The sequence below is a fragment of the Panthera leo genome, chromosome A2, assembly GCF_018350215.1.
Source record: "Panthera leo isolate Ple1 chromosome A2, P.leo_Ple1_pat1.1, whole genome shotgun sequence".
Classification (NCBI taxonomy): domain Eukaryota; kingdom Metazoa; phylum Chordata; class Mammalia; order Carnivora; family Felidae; genus Panthera; species Panthera leo.
The window spans coordinates 148,027,995-148,042,175 of record NC_056680.1 but is presented as its reverse complement, the minus strand read 5'-3'; the positions used below and the strand labels follow the sequence as shown (position 1 = coordinate 148,042,175).

General features: G+C 39.6%; 1 protein-coding gene and 1 long non-coding RNA gene across 2 annotated transcripts in view; both read right to left on the bottom strand.

The window, feature by feature from the left end:
- Positions 1 to 14,181, bottom strand: part of EXOC4 (exocyst complex component 4) — a 750,505-nt gene that overhangs the window by 347,585 nt on the left and 388,739 nt on the right. The gene's annotated exons all lie outside the window — the stretch shown is intronic.
- Positions 9,242 to 14,126, bottom strand: LOC122211748. The gene is made up of 3 exons (XR_006198808.1): positions 12,899 to 14,126; positions 12,126 to 12,211; positions 9,242 to 9,359 (listed from the first exon to the last, which is right to left on the bottom strand). It is a non-coding gene; the product is annotated as an uncharacterized LOC122211748 (long non-coding RNA).

Below are 14,181 nucleotides of genomic sequence, written 5' to 3'. Positions count from 1 at the left end.
TTACTGATGCAGGTTGTACTTCATTGCTAAGTAATCTATTTTTATTTTCTCTCCATTTGCTTTTAACGTATTATCTTTGACTTTAATGTTCCATAGTATTTTGCTGCATTAAAGTATGGTCTCTTTTATCTTTCCTGTTTGGAATTCATTATGCTTCTGGGATCCAAGGGTTTTTGTCATTTATCAATTCTAGAAATTTCTCAGTTTCTATTTCCTTAGCTATTGCCTCTTTCCCATTCTATTATCTTCTTTCAAAACTCTCTTGATGTATGTTTGAACTTCTCGTCTTATCTGTTCCATTTACCTACAGCTGTGTAAAAACTCGCTGCAAAACTTAGTAACAACCACTATTTGTGGGTCAAGAATTCTAATAGGGCAGAGCACGGATGGAATGTGTTTGTTCCATGATGTCTGGGACCTCGGATGGGAACACTCAAACAACTAGGAGTGACCTCAAGAGCTAGGACTGGGCTCTGAATGGTTTGGTATTCCTCAAAACATCAGAGGCTCGGGGCGCCTGGGTGGCTCAGTCGGTTAAGCGTCCGACTTCAGCTCAGGTCACGATCTCGCAGTCCGCGAGTTCGAGTCCCGCGCCGGGCTCTGGGCTGATGGCTCAGAGCCTGGAGCCTGCTTCGGATTCTGTGTCTCCCTCTCTCTCTGCCCCTCCCCCGTTCATGCTCTGTCTCTCTCTGTCTCAAAAATAAATAAACATTTAAAAAACAAAACAAAACAAAACCATCAGAGGCTCACAGTAATTTAATGGATTTCTTTCATGTCAGCTCAGGGTTCCAAGAACAATCATTCTAGCAAACAAGGTAGAAGTTGTATAGACTTTTATGACTTAGCTTCAGAAATTATATAATATTTACACCATACTCTTGGTCCAGTCACAAATCTGCCCGGTTTCAAGGGCATGGACTCCATCTCAAGATAGGAAGGGCATCAAAGAACTGGTAGTCCCTGGAGTGCCTAGGTGGCTCAGTCAGTTAAGCGTCCGACTTTGGCTCAGGTCAAGCTCTCACAGTTCAAGCCCTGCATCGGGCTCTGTGCTGACAGCTCAGAGCCTGGAACCTGCTTTGGATTCTGGGTCTCCCTCCCTCTCTGCCCTTCTCCCTCTTTTTTTTTTTTTAATTTTTTTTCAACGTTTTTTATTTATTTTTGGGACAGAGAGAGACAGAACATGAACGGGGGAGGGGCAGAGAGAGAGGGAGACACAGAATCAGAAACAGGCTCCAGGCTCTGAGCCATCAGCCCAGAGCCTGACGCGGGGCTCGAACTCACAGACCGCGAGATCGTGACCTGGCTGAAGTCGGACGCTTAACCGACTGCGCCACCCAGGCGCCCCTGCCCTTCTCCCTCTTGCACAATCTCTCTCAAAAATAAGCATTAAAAAAAATTAAAAAAAATTCGTAGTCCTTTGTAAAAGTGCCACTGCAGCCTACATATTTTAACTTCTCTTTCATATTTTCTAAATATTTTGTCTTTATTCATTACTTTTAAGTAGTTTCTTCAGATTTGTCTAGTGGTTTGCTAATTCTCTCGTGTGTCTAATCTGATGTTTAAACCATGAACTAAATTCTTAAGGCAAAGATTAGAATTTTCACTCCTAGAGGTCCTTTTGGTTCTTTATCAAGACTGCCTAGAGTTTTATTTTGCCAGCAAAATATTCTTTTTCTTATTTTTTTATGTTTTTGATACAAATTTTAGTTTTTAAATATTTGAAACACATCTGTTTTGTATTCTGTAACTACTAATCCCATTTCTAAAATTATTAGGAACTAATTCAACTGCTTATTGTTTCTGCTTGACTCTAGCTCATGGTTACATATCCCCTGTGTACTTCTGTAATTTCAGGTTGTGAATTCACGTGTTAGGCAATTTTATCTATGGACAGAACTGAGGTCTGAATTCACAGCATATCCTTCCAGAGAAGAAGTGTTTGCTTTGCCAGGACGAATTTCCTCGTCATTTCTCTTTACTGCTAAGTGGATTTTTTTTTTTTCTATTCTACTCTTTTACTAAAGTTATAACTGTTCAAAAATTCTGTGCTTCATATGGTGGTTTTAATTCTAAAATCCCTTCTTGTGCAGGCCCAAGGTCCTGTCTCCAGTAGTGATGCAGCTGTTAAAACTCAAGCCTCCTGGTTACTGAGACTGACAAATGCCCCAAGCAGCTGCAATATCGGTATTAGCTTTACTGCTCTGGTTTTTGGTTTTCTCTTTATTTTCGTCCCCAGGAGACCTCTTACTAACAAGGTCAGCAATACATTTGAAAGGACCTTTATTACATTACATCCAGCATTTCTAACTGTTTCATACTGGGAAATTTTCCAGACTTTGTAGCTCTCAACCTTGCCAGAAATCAAAGCCCCTTCATTTTGTTTTTATGTGGTCATTTCGAATAATTTTTCTTCCCCATTTCCTTTAACCTAGGACCCACAAATGTCTCGTATTATGCAAAATCTCTTCTCCTTCATCAAACCCAGTCGTTAAAAAGTTGAGGTAATGTGGCATTTTTCAAACTACCAATCCTTAAAGTTGAAAATCAAGTAAGAATGTGGTAGTTTTGTACTGAAATGCTTGGTCTTTGTAAATCTATCAAGCTTATAAACAGTATAATGAAACCATCACTTTTTCATCCTTCACAAAGTTACAAAAGTGCATTAAAATCCAAAGAATAATGCTTTCTGGCATTTTAAACACATTTTAATTAATTAATTAATTTTGATATAGTAAATTATCATGAAGGATTAATACTTTACCTTTCATTTGTAAAACACTATATCACAGTTTACATGCAGTCCTATCAAAGGCAAAAGAAGGAGATGACATCTAGAGGCGTCTTTTCTGAGCTGTGACCAGTCTCTCACAAGTTCATCACATCTGTGCTAAGTAGCATCTGTTAAAGTTTTGGTTAAGCGGAGGTGTCTCAACTACTTGGATAAACCATATGGATTATGTTGGCAGAGTAATACATCTTTTTTTTTTTTTAAACATTTATTTATTTTTGAGACAGAGAGAGACAGAGCATGAACGGGGGAGGGTCAGAGAGAGAGGGAGACACAGAATCTGAAACAGGCTCCAGGCTCTGAGCTGTCAGCACTGGGCCCGACGCGGGGCTCGAACTCACGGACCGCGAGATCATGACCTGAGCTGAAGTCGGCCGCTTAACCGACTGAGCCACCCAGGTGCCCCAAGTAATACATCTTTAAAATAGCAAGTGTGATTTCGCGACTTTCTTTATAAATGATCCAGGACAGCTTGCTAAATGCATATAAAGAAACCCGGGAGCACAGGGTGATCATTTGCTTAATATGCCATGGTTTAATAATAATTTTTAAAAATGGGTGGAATTTCTGTTTTCTAGGTATTTTATTTTATATCCCTGTATTTTGGAGGTGGAGATTTGTAGGTAAAATATTCACCAGCTTTTCATATTTGATGCTAATATATACCACCTCATTTTTTTTTCCCCCACGAGTGGATGTATCATAAAGTGACAGCTGTTTTAACAAAACTGGCAAAATTGCTTTTCTTGATTAAAGAATGCCTAGAATCTCGCGAATGCCCCAAAACTTGGTAATTATGTGCTGTGCAGAGACCATAAAGCCATATTAGAGGTAGGGCTTTCAAATGAGGATTCTACTTAAAATTATTCTAACCTTAAACAATATTTAACGATCAGTGAGAGAGTAATTACCACCATGTGTTTTAGTCTGATGCAGAAGCCACAGATATTACTTATAATGGCTCAGATGAGTAAGTTACAAACCATTCATTCTTGCCTTGCCAGCCTCTTGACAGCTTAATACGTATGTTACACACGGAGCCCTAAGAGAGAAGCCAACACCGCTATGAAGTCGGCACGCGGTGAGTTAAATTAACAAGCCAGATGTAAAATATGCTGCCAACTTGATACTGATCAATTATGCCCCAAGCAGAGCAATCGAGGAGTGCCATCTCTGAAAGTAAGCCCGTTGACCTAAAAGAATGAGAAACAACACTCACAGTGATTTTACTCCTTCTCATCTGTCTGTGAACACTAACAAAATGTGTCAGCTGGAATGAGCCATGTAATACAAACACACAGGGAAGGAGAAGCGAGGCCCCACGAAGAAAGACAGGAGTAAAAGGAGAGGAGAGATGGCATTCAAGAGAGCCACGGTGCTCAGAAAAATCAAAGCGGGAAGGGCAGTCTTTCAATCAGGTCTTCACACTTTTTCCCCTTTCATAGAATGATAAAGTCTTTGAAAAATCAGGACACGGACTTGTTTAAAGAAAAGCATTTCATCGTGTTGGCACAGAAAGGAAATCCATACATGCCTTTGCCATGTGTGGACCAACTCCTTTCCTTCAAAAGCACGTATTGGTGCTGGAGAATATAATGTGCTCTGGGACCCAGCAGGTGTAGCTTTTGAGTCATTCTGACTGACAGCCTCAGCCCCTAGGACGTGGTAAAAGGGTCTGACGGCAAACACGACTTAACGTCTGGTTCGGAACTAGCAGGCAATGGAATTACAATGTGTGCATGAGAAAAGTGGCCTACGCCATTGCTCAGGGAATGCTTCTCTTCTGGAAAGCCACGCAGGGTAACCTGGGTGTTTCTTTAGTACATGTTATGGCATGAACCTAGCATATGGATTCTCAGAAATAGGGTGACACCTCTCGAGGTGTCAAGTTCCTCACCTTGAGAACTTTAAGAGTACCTCATAGGTTGTAAGTTTTCATTGTAGGGATGAAATAAAGGCATAGCTATCAAGTGTTGAAAACAGTGCTAGATTTGTGATATCCCATAATTAACTATTCTAATAGCATGGCTGTTATCATGCTTAACAGACTTACTTATTTTTCCTGACTTCTACATCATTTAACCAACTTGTAAAGTTTTAAGTTTCTCGCGAGCTTCCATTTCAGCAATTTTGATATGGCATTCCTTCTCCACAGTAAAGGGAAAGTGCTTGTTACTGTGCATATTTAAAAATGACCATCAGAATAAAGGACGTATACAAGAGCTGATGTGCCAGCAGAGAAAACAGCCCAGTGAAAATGTATGATAGAATTGCTCTAAAATGGTAACAGAAGGTAGTAAGTCAAAAATTTCATCAGAATCATCAAAATTTTTTAAAGCTTATTTATTTATTTGAGAGAGACAGAGACAGCATGAGTGGGGGAGGAGCAGAGGGAGGGAGAAAGAGAGAGAATCCCAGGCAGGCTCCACGCTGACCGAGCCCAGCCCGACGTGGGGCCTGAACTCACCAAACCGTGAGATCATGACCTGAGCCAAAACCAAGAGTACGATGCTTGACTGACGGAGCCATCCTGGCACCCCAGATTAATCAAATTTTTAATTACACAGATTATACAGATTCTATTAAATACAACTGAATATAGTGCACAGCATACCGTTTCTTTCGAATTAAGTTATACACCTGTGTGTTACTTCCTGAGTATTAAGTTTCTTTTTCTTTTTTTAACATTTAATCTTGAAAAAATTGTTCACTTCCGGAGGAGCTGCCAAGTACAGTATGGAGAGTTCTGTGTGCCCTTCACCCGCTTCCCCGTGTTTTAACAAGGGTTCCATTACTAAAACTGAGTTAACATTGGTACAATACTCTTAACTCCACTACAGACTACATTCTGATGTCCCCGGTTTTTCCACTAATGTCCTTTTTCTGTTTCAGGGTCTACTCCTTGACGCCACATTGAATTTAATCGTCATGTCTTAGTCTCCTCTGACCTATGACAGTTCCCAGGCTTTGTCTTTCATGATTTCAAAACTTCTGAGGAGGATTCACCAGTTATGTTGTTCCTTTGATGTTTTCGCAGGATTAGACGGTGGTTATGGATTTCGGGGAGGACCACCCCAGAGGTGAAGTGCCTTCCTCATCTTATCACATCAGGGGATACATGATATCAATAGGTCTTATTACTGGTGATGTAAACTTTGATCACATGCAAGGCGGGTGTCTGTCCGGTTTCTCTACTATAAAGTTCCTCTCTTTCCCTTTCCAGGGGTTTGTCACAAGGTCCAGCCCACACTCTAGGGCAGGGGAATTAGGTTTTATCTTTTGGGGGGAGGAGTGTCAAGGCATCTGTGGACTTCGGTTAAAACGTCCACGGTAATAAACACTTTGGGAGAGATACTTTGAGGCTATACAAATATCCTGTTTCTGTAATTTAGGTGTTTCCAAAAGCCATTTTTTACAGATACCATTTCCTTTGACGTTCCCAAGAATCCTCTACTTAATAAACAAATAAACTGAACCTGAAAATGATGGACATGTCTCAGTATCATTACAGGTGAAAGCAGATTCCCAAGTTCACGCTATAGTCATAAACCTACAAGACAGTGCGACTTTCCTTGCTCAACACCAGCACTGCTGGATTTCACTGTCCAAACAGCAGGGAGAGCATACACAGGCATGCACACTCATTGGGATTAACTCACCCTACTAAAGACTACATTCGAATAACAGAAAACAAGGGAAGAGGGATAGTCTAGGAGACAATTCGGGTTTTGAGGGTGGAGCTGTGTGTGCATACAATGGCCACTCTCCTTCTAAATCAAGAGCATTGTTTAATGACCTAAGAATGTCAATCTGATTTTCTTCCCATAAAATGAACTGGACTCTGGGCTACCCAATCAGTACTTCACAGATATCTAAATCCCAGTGTAGAATACAGTTGAGGCTTAAGTCTAAGATACAGTCTTAGGTGAACCCATTTTTTACTGTTGAGTCATACGTCATTCGTTTTTTGTTAAAAATTTCAGTAAATCTCTTTAGTTAATACCATTTACACCTGAAAGTCCCTACCATTTAAATCTAGAAAACAAAGCCTAGATAGAATATTTTGCATACTGTGAGATAGTATTTGTAAAGCACGTCCATATACATTTCCCCATGCAACCCTTTCAACCGCATTATCAGATAAGTGGAAAAAAATGACCTTATTTCTCTTTTACAGATGAGACTTTTAGGGTTTCAATAGTTTACCTATGACCAACTATCTAGTAAGTGGTAGGGTCAGGACTTGAAACTAGGTAGATATTCACTCTTTTTATTTAATCTGAATTGCCTGAGCAGATTTGGATGTATCAGATCATTTCTTTTCGACAAAATGCATTTTTGGACACTACTGACACTTTCTAAAATCACATTTTTTTCCCCCATCACAGAACATATACTCATCTGATGAAAATATTAAAATATAGAAAAAATGAAATACTAAAAAGGAAAAAGTAACACTCAGGGATAACTATATTCATTATTTGTTATATTACCTCCTAAAAGTATTTTACATGGTTAAGATCTCATTATGTCCATAATTTTGTATTTACTTGAAACATACATACTTCTCTTTGCTAACAAAAGCTCTTCGTGTGTAAAATTTTAACATACCACTAATAAAAACAGCAAACAGCTCTATGATATTTACATGCCAGCCACTATTTGAAGTGCTTCACATATGTGAACTCATTTAGTCTGCATCTCAGTCCTATGAGGCGGGTACTATTGTCTCCATTCTACAGATTAAGAAACTGACTTCATGGCTATATAATAGTACATTACCTGAAAATACCATAACTTACTTAGCTTCCACACTATCGCTTGATTTTTATGTTTTTTGCAATTTATAAGGCTGTAATTAGCATGGTGATGTTAAGTTCTAACTCTGCACATATTTAAAATAATTTCTTTTAAGTTTATTTATATGAGAGAGAGCAAGCGTGAGCGGGGGAGGAACGGAGAGGGAGAGAGGAGGAGAGAGAGAATCAGAATCGGAAGCTGGCTCCATGCACTGTCACGGTGGAGCCCAACGCAGGGCTCGATCCCACGAACCGTGAGATCATGACCTGAGCCAAAGTCGGAGGCTTAACCGACTGAGCCACTCAGGCGCCCCTAACTCTGCATGTATTTCTAACATAAATCTGTGCTGGTTTGGCTGAAACTGTGGATTAGATCATCTTAGAAGCGAAGCACATTCTTTACTAGACATTGCTGAGTAAGCGGTACCAAAATAAAAGGTAATAGAGAGCAAGGCTGTCTTTCTATTTTCAGATGTCGTGGACGGCCTATAACGTGGACTGTGAGTCTCATGGCCAGGAACCCAGTGAATCACATTTTTGCCTGAAGAACAGACATCGTAGGTGATGTCACCCTCCCTCCGTGACCGTAACACTTGGTGGTGTGGTTTAGGTCAAGGAAATCGTGATGCGGCAAAGCAGAAGCATTCACGTACGGTCAGTGGGTAAACAGCCAGCAGGATCCGAAAATCACCTGGATTAACTTTTTGGGGCTGGCAGACCACGTAGCCTTTGAATTTTCAAACAAAATAAAACATTCCAAAGTCCTTCCGAAATGTTTCTCTGAACCGCAGTGGGAAGACTGAGGTCCCAAAGCAAACAATCCTGAAGGTGAGCTAAGGCCCGTGACGGGGACACTCGCTTTGCTACTGCCAGTTTGGAATTATTTGTAGGAATTAGTAGGTGTCCCGTTCTGTCACAAACACGGACTTTCCTCACTACAGATAGAACACTTCTTTTTAAATTAAAGGACAATTCCCCTTTGTAGCAAGCCTCCATCATTCAAAAAGATTTCTGGAGCTGAAATGCCCTTTACAAGCCTTATTTACATGAGAGACACGATGGAAAGAGACTTTACGCTCTCGACCACCTAATTTCTCCAAGCTACAGCCATTGATTCTTCGTAAGTTTATTTATTCAAAACAACAGCACAAACAATTCTTTTTTCTTGGGTCAGCAGCTTCCTGAATTAACATCAATCATCAGAGGAGACGGGGCTGAAAGGAAGCCCATTTTCTCAGAGATTGATTTTTTTTTAAGCCAAAACACACAGACATAAGCAGGAGGCTGTTTACCATCAAAAAGGTTCAACTTGAAAGTCAGAACCAAAAACTGGGTCCTCACAGTACAGATCAGTATCCTTGAAATCTCAAAAAAGTTTTTTTTTTTCCCCCCATCACTTACATTTCTTCTTTGATGGCCTGGAGAGTCTGATTACTTCACTAGATAAAGCCCACCTGAATAGCTTAAAACAAGGGGAGGGAAGGTTCCAAAGGAGACAGAAGTAGATCAATGTTGGTGTTTATTATAATGATTTTCTAATGGCTTTCTCTACTCTCTTTACTTACTTTGATGTATTTAAAGTGGGAAAAGTTCATCAAAGACCTCTGTGATTAGAGTCTTAAATGTATTTAAGCAACTACTTTTGGCATGTTTTAAAGGTGACTTGCTTCATAGGTCCCAGCAAAATTATTCTTTGAAAACCTTGATCTGCTTCTTGCTTGGAATTCAGCTCAATTATTTTTTCTTGCAAGGTGGGGGTGGAAGGATCTTGCCTGAAAATGAAGTCAGAGGGGTCAGTATTCCTGAGACTGCTCTGAGAACTGCAAAAAGTAATTGGTTTATATCCATTTTACATCCTGTCGTGTCAGGGGAATGTGTTTCCTTCCTATAGCTTTCCTGGAGATTTATGTAAGGTGAGGAATGCATTAGACCAAGCATATATAAACTACTGGCCTCCTATTTCAGTAGAATGTGCTATATTCTTTATTTCAGATATTTTTAAATGTTTGCCATGTTGTTAAATCAACTTTAAGGGAAAATGCAAGATTTTCAGTCTAGGGTACAAGTAAATGGAGAAGGACAAAAAAAAAAAAAAAAGAAAAGAAAACATTTCCGTAAGCCTGAGATGGTCAGCAGTGGCCCTATGTTATCACTATTTTCTTTCAAATTGAGACAAAATTTATTTCAGTTAAGACTTTGATATCAAAGCCATCAATCACCCTCTTGTCTGAGAATGAAGCAGAACATCCACTTGTTCCCCAGGTGTAAAACAAAGATTTTTAGTCTCTAATTCACAGGGATTGCTGAGGAATAAAGGTGGTTCCTTAGAAGGACAAAATAAATTCATTAAATAAAATCAATAAAAATCACAAAGGACTTTGACCTAATTTTTCTAAAAACACCCACTACTTAACAGTGAGATATTGTGCTCTGTTAAGTATTCTACACTTTCATGTCTATTTACTTCCATACTTAGGTCATAGGCAGATTAACAAGCTAATGCTGTCTTGCATACATTATCACCTCTGGCCATTTCAGAGTCATCTTTTAGCTCCGGGATTCTACAGAAAGTTGCCCACTGAGAAAATACAAACGCTAGGAGAAAAAAGGCCTAACACGAATAATGACTGACAATGCCAACCAATTATAAAGCATTACAATTAATAGAATGTCTCCACCGTTCTATGGGGAGAAGATGGGATTCAAGCGAAGCTAAAAAATAAATAAATAACCAACCCCAGGACCAGGTCTTGGGCACGATACAGCACCTTCAGCAGGAGCTCTGGAAGGAACACCAGGTGCAAAGCTCTGCTCTAAGTGCCTCTGTGGTGGACATCTATCACTGTCAAAACAAGTCTCAGAGCCTTCAGAGCATGAACAGAGGGATACCTGATCACCATCAGTTTTGAGAAGGAAAGATTACCAGACAACATTATTAATAAAAATGCTCTGAGGGGCACCTGGGTGGCTCAGTCGGTTGAGCGTCTGACTTCGGTTCAGGTCATGATCTCACGGTCCATGAGTTCAAGCCCCGCGTCGGGCTCTGTGCTGACAGCTCAGAGCCTGGAGCCTGCTTTGGATTCTGTGTCTCCCTCTGTCCCTGCCCCTCCCCAACTCGTGCTCTCTGTCTCTCAAAATTAAACAAACATTTAAAAAGTTTTTTAAAAATGCTTGGAGACAAAGTTGAAAAGCATGATTAGAACACAGGTGGCAAAAGGTAAAAAAAAAAAAAAAGGTCTTTGTAAAATTCTGAAAACAAAATTTCTTCAAATTTTTGCATGGTGTGTTCGCGTTCAGCATGATGGCTCATCTCCAAATGAACAATTTATGGAAGAGAAGCATCAGACTTCCAGGATAACAAGTGAAAATATGTCCTGCTTTTCCAACTTTAAGAGTGTTGGCAAAAACAACCCCAGACAAGGGCCTAAATGATTAATATGTGATGACCCTGAACTAAACACAAGTCCTGAGATCAGTCTGAACATATAAAGAATAACCAGGGAAATATAAAAATCAAATATCTAAAATGAAACAGACCAACCAGGCAGGAAGAAAGAGGGCAGGAGCCCTCAAGAGCTGGTGTGGTGACACAAGGAGGAAATTTGAAAGGGGAAAAAAACAAAAGGAGAAGGACACCAGGTGTGTGATTAAATTTATGACCTCCAAAAAAAAAAAAAAAAGTTTCAAAATAAACATAACCTTGAGAAATCAGTAACTTTAATAAAGGGGTCAGCATGAGGGAAACAGTTGGGAGTAAATTGCATTAAATTATTTCCCTTTGAGTGAACACACAGTGTAATAAGCTGTGAAGAGCGTAATTCTGTACTTACATTGTGTTTTGCAAGCAAAGTGGGAAATTGAGAATTACTGAACCTTGCTGAAGTTCTTATCCAAATGAATGTTTCAATTAGTTAACTGAGATTTCCCTGTGTTTTAGAACTGGAACTAGTCTACAGAATAAAGCAGTCCATCTATGGTGCTACAAAATGGCACTGCAGATTTGTTAGACATGTGATTAAATCCAACCAAAGAAGCCTTTTTGTATTTATAACACACAGCAACATTATTTAGATAAGATCTTTTGTGTGTGTGTGTATGTGTGTGTGTGTGTGTGTATTTGTGTGTGTTAAAAAAAAAGCCTTACTAAAATATATTTAATACAATTTCCATAAAGTTCACCCTTTTAAAAAAGGTTATTCTTAAACTGGAGAAAATAGAGCCTTATTAAAAATAGCCAATGAAAGTTTAAGAGTACAATTAGAGTGAAGCATTTTAAGCCCGGTATACTGCCGAACACATTATAGGTTCGAAATAAACATCCTAATGCGCTAAGTGATGTAGGCTCTCTAAAACATACTATCAACCAGTGGAGGAAACAAACGTAAGCAAATATATATAAAATCTTTTAGCTAACACTAACAACAACAACAAACCAAAGCTTTCTATTCTGAAGCAAGTTAGCAGAAAAGGAAGGATTGAAGAGATTACTTTTTTGGGTTGCTTTGAAGTGGGGAAAAAGGAAAGGAGCTTTCACTTACCTTTCTAACTGTCAAGGTGTTGAACACAGTGGTTTGCATGTAGTGAGCATTTTAAAAATATGTGATAAATTGAAGAATAAAGGAAGCTGGAACGCAGGAGGAAAGCAAAAGCCAAATTAAAAAACAAACAAAAGCAAAACAACAATAGAACAGAAAAGCAAACTTAAAATTCAAGCCTGTAATTCCAAAATGAAGCTTTGGAATTTTACTATGGCTAACTCAGATGATGTTCTTTTTTTTTTTTTTTTTTTTTAATGCACGGAATGCACTTGACATATGAGAAATACTGCTACATATCCCTTGTGGGGAGATCAGTATGGCCCTGACAAAGATGGAAGTGTCTAAAGATGAAATCATGGATCAGATCAAGCACAGTAAATCACCTGGATAGGGCCGTTTGACCCATGGGTTTGGTAGAAGGTTTGTGCAGTGGTAAAGACAAGGGGATTTGTCATTTGTTCCTAGAAACAGCAACACATCGTAACCATTACAAAGATGTCAACAAGAATATTTTCATTCTTTTTTTCTAGAACTTAAAAACCAGAGATAAGAGAAACACTAAGAATTACCAAACCAGTTCGTTTTATTTCGTGCACAGGAAATAGGGAGGTCAAATAAAACAGAATACTATTCTGCAAGGATTACACAGATATTATCAGTATAAACAAGTATGTCAGAAAATTAGGAGGCAAGAATGTGGAGCCTTGGAGAGTCATGACTTCATTCTCATTTTCCCTTTCCCCACCCCCTCTTTCTTACACACACACACTTACTGTATTTTTGTATCCCCAAAATGGTAATCGTAAATGACTTCTTGAAAAGCTTTCTGTAATGTACATGATAAGAACCTCCTACTGAAAATAAAAGGTCTTTTCATTAATGAAAATTATCAGGAAAACAGTTCAGGAGTATACATATTTGGAGCCTGTACACAGACATTTAATACCCTATTAGTTAATATATTTACTTAACGAAAGAGAGAAAACACTGCCTTGGGGGATAAAAGGAGAGGGTGCTGGTTAATAAAATGCCTCTGCACTTAACATACATACATCAGATCCCATCCTGAATACGGTACTCACTCCTGGTTCCTACACATGAAAAGGGAAATACTCTGCTACAGAAGAACCAAAGAAAGGCGATCAAACTACTTAGAAAAAAGAACTGTTGAAGAACTAAGGTCACTTAGTCCGGACAGAAGGCTAATGTAACTAATTTATTTAATGGCTGTCGTAAAGGGATTAGTTCTACTCTATGGTGCTCTCCAAAATAGGCATACTGAGTCTTGTACTCGTTTAAAAAATAAAATCTGAACACATTCTAAATGTAACGTGCTGTGCTAGATGAAGTGGAATATACAGAGGTAATCAGACAAAAATTCTGTTCTCGTATAGTCTGAAGGAAACGAAGACATCCAGTTAGAGTAGGAGTGCCATCTAGCATCTGGAACAGTGCCTGGTATATAACAGGCACTCACTAAATATCTGTCTGAATGAGTAAAGGACTGCAACTCTCGCCCCACTCGTCTTGCAGCTCCCTGTGTGACTGAGTTGCATCAGCAGATGTGGCTGCCTCATCCTCTTCATCAAAGCTGCAGGCTCAAAAAGGAGGCAGCCTTCCCAAAGAGAGACGGACCATTCTTTATTCACGATAGAAGTACAGATAACGCGCAAGGCAGAGACGATCAACTGCCAGAGAAGAGAATCAAAAAGTGCTGCGTGAATTTAGAAGCTGAAGAGATTAAAAGTGAAAATTATAAGAAGGCAGGTTTCAGCTCAATCTAATAACTGACGATGGCCAACAAAGAAGCAAGTACTGAACTCCCAGCTCTCCAAATCAAAATTGTGCCTTCCGAAGCCTCTCATCAGAGGCTTACTCTACACTCTCCCCTACTCCCACCCCATTATCTGGAGACACAGTCTGGGGCTATTCATCTTGCAGGGCCATCAAGAATATAGTCTGCTCGGGGCACCTGGGTGGCTCAGTCGGTTGAGCGTCCGACTTCAGCTCAGGTCACGATCTCGCGGTCGGCGAGTTCGAGCCCCGCGTCAGGCTC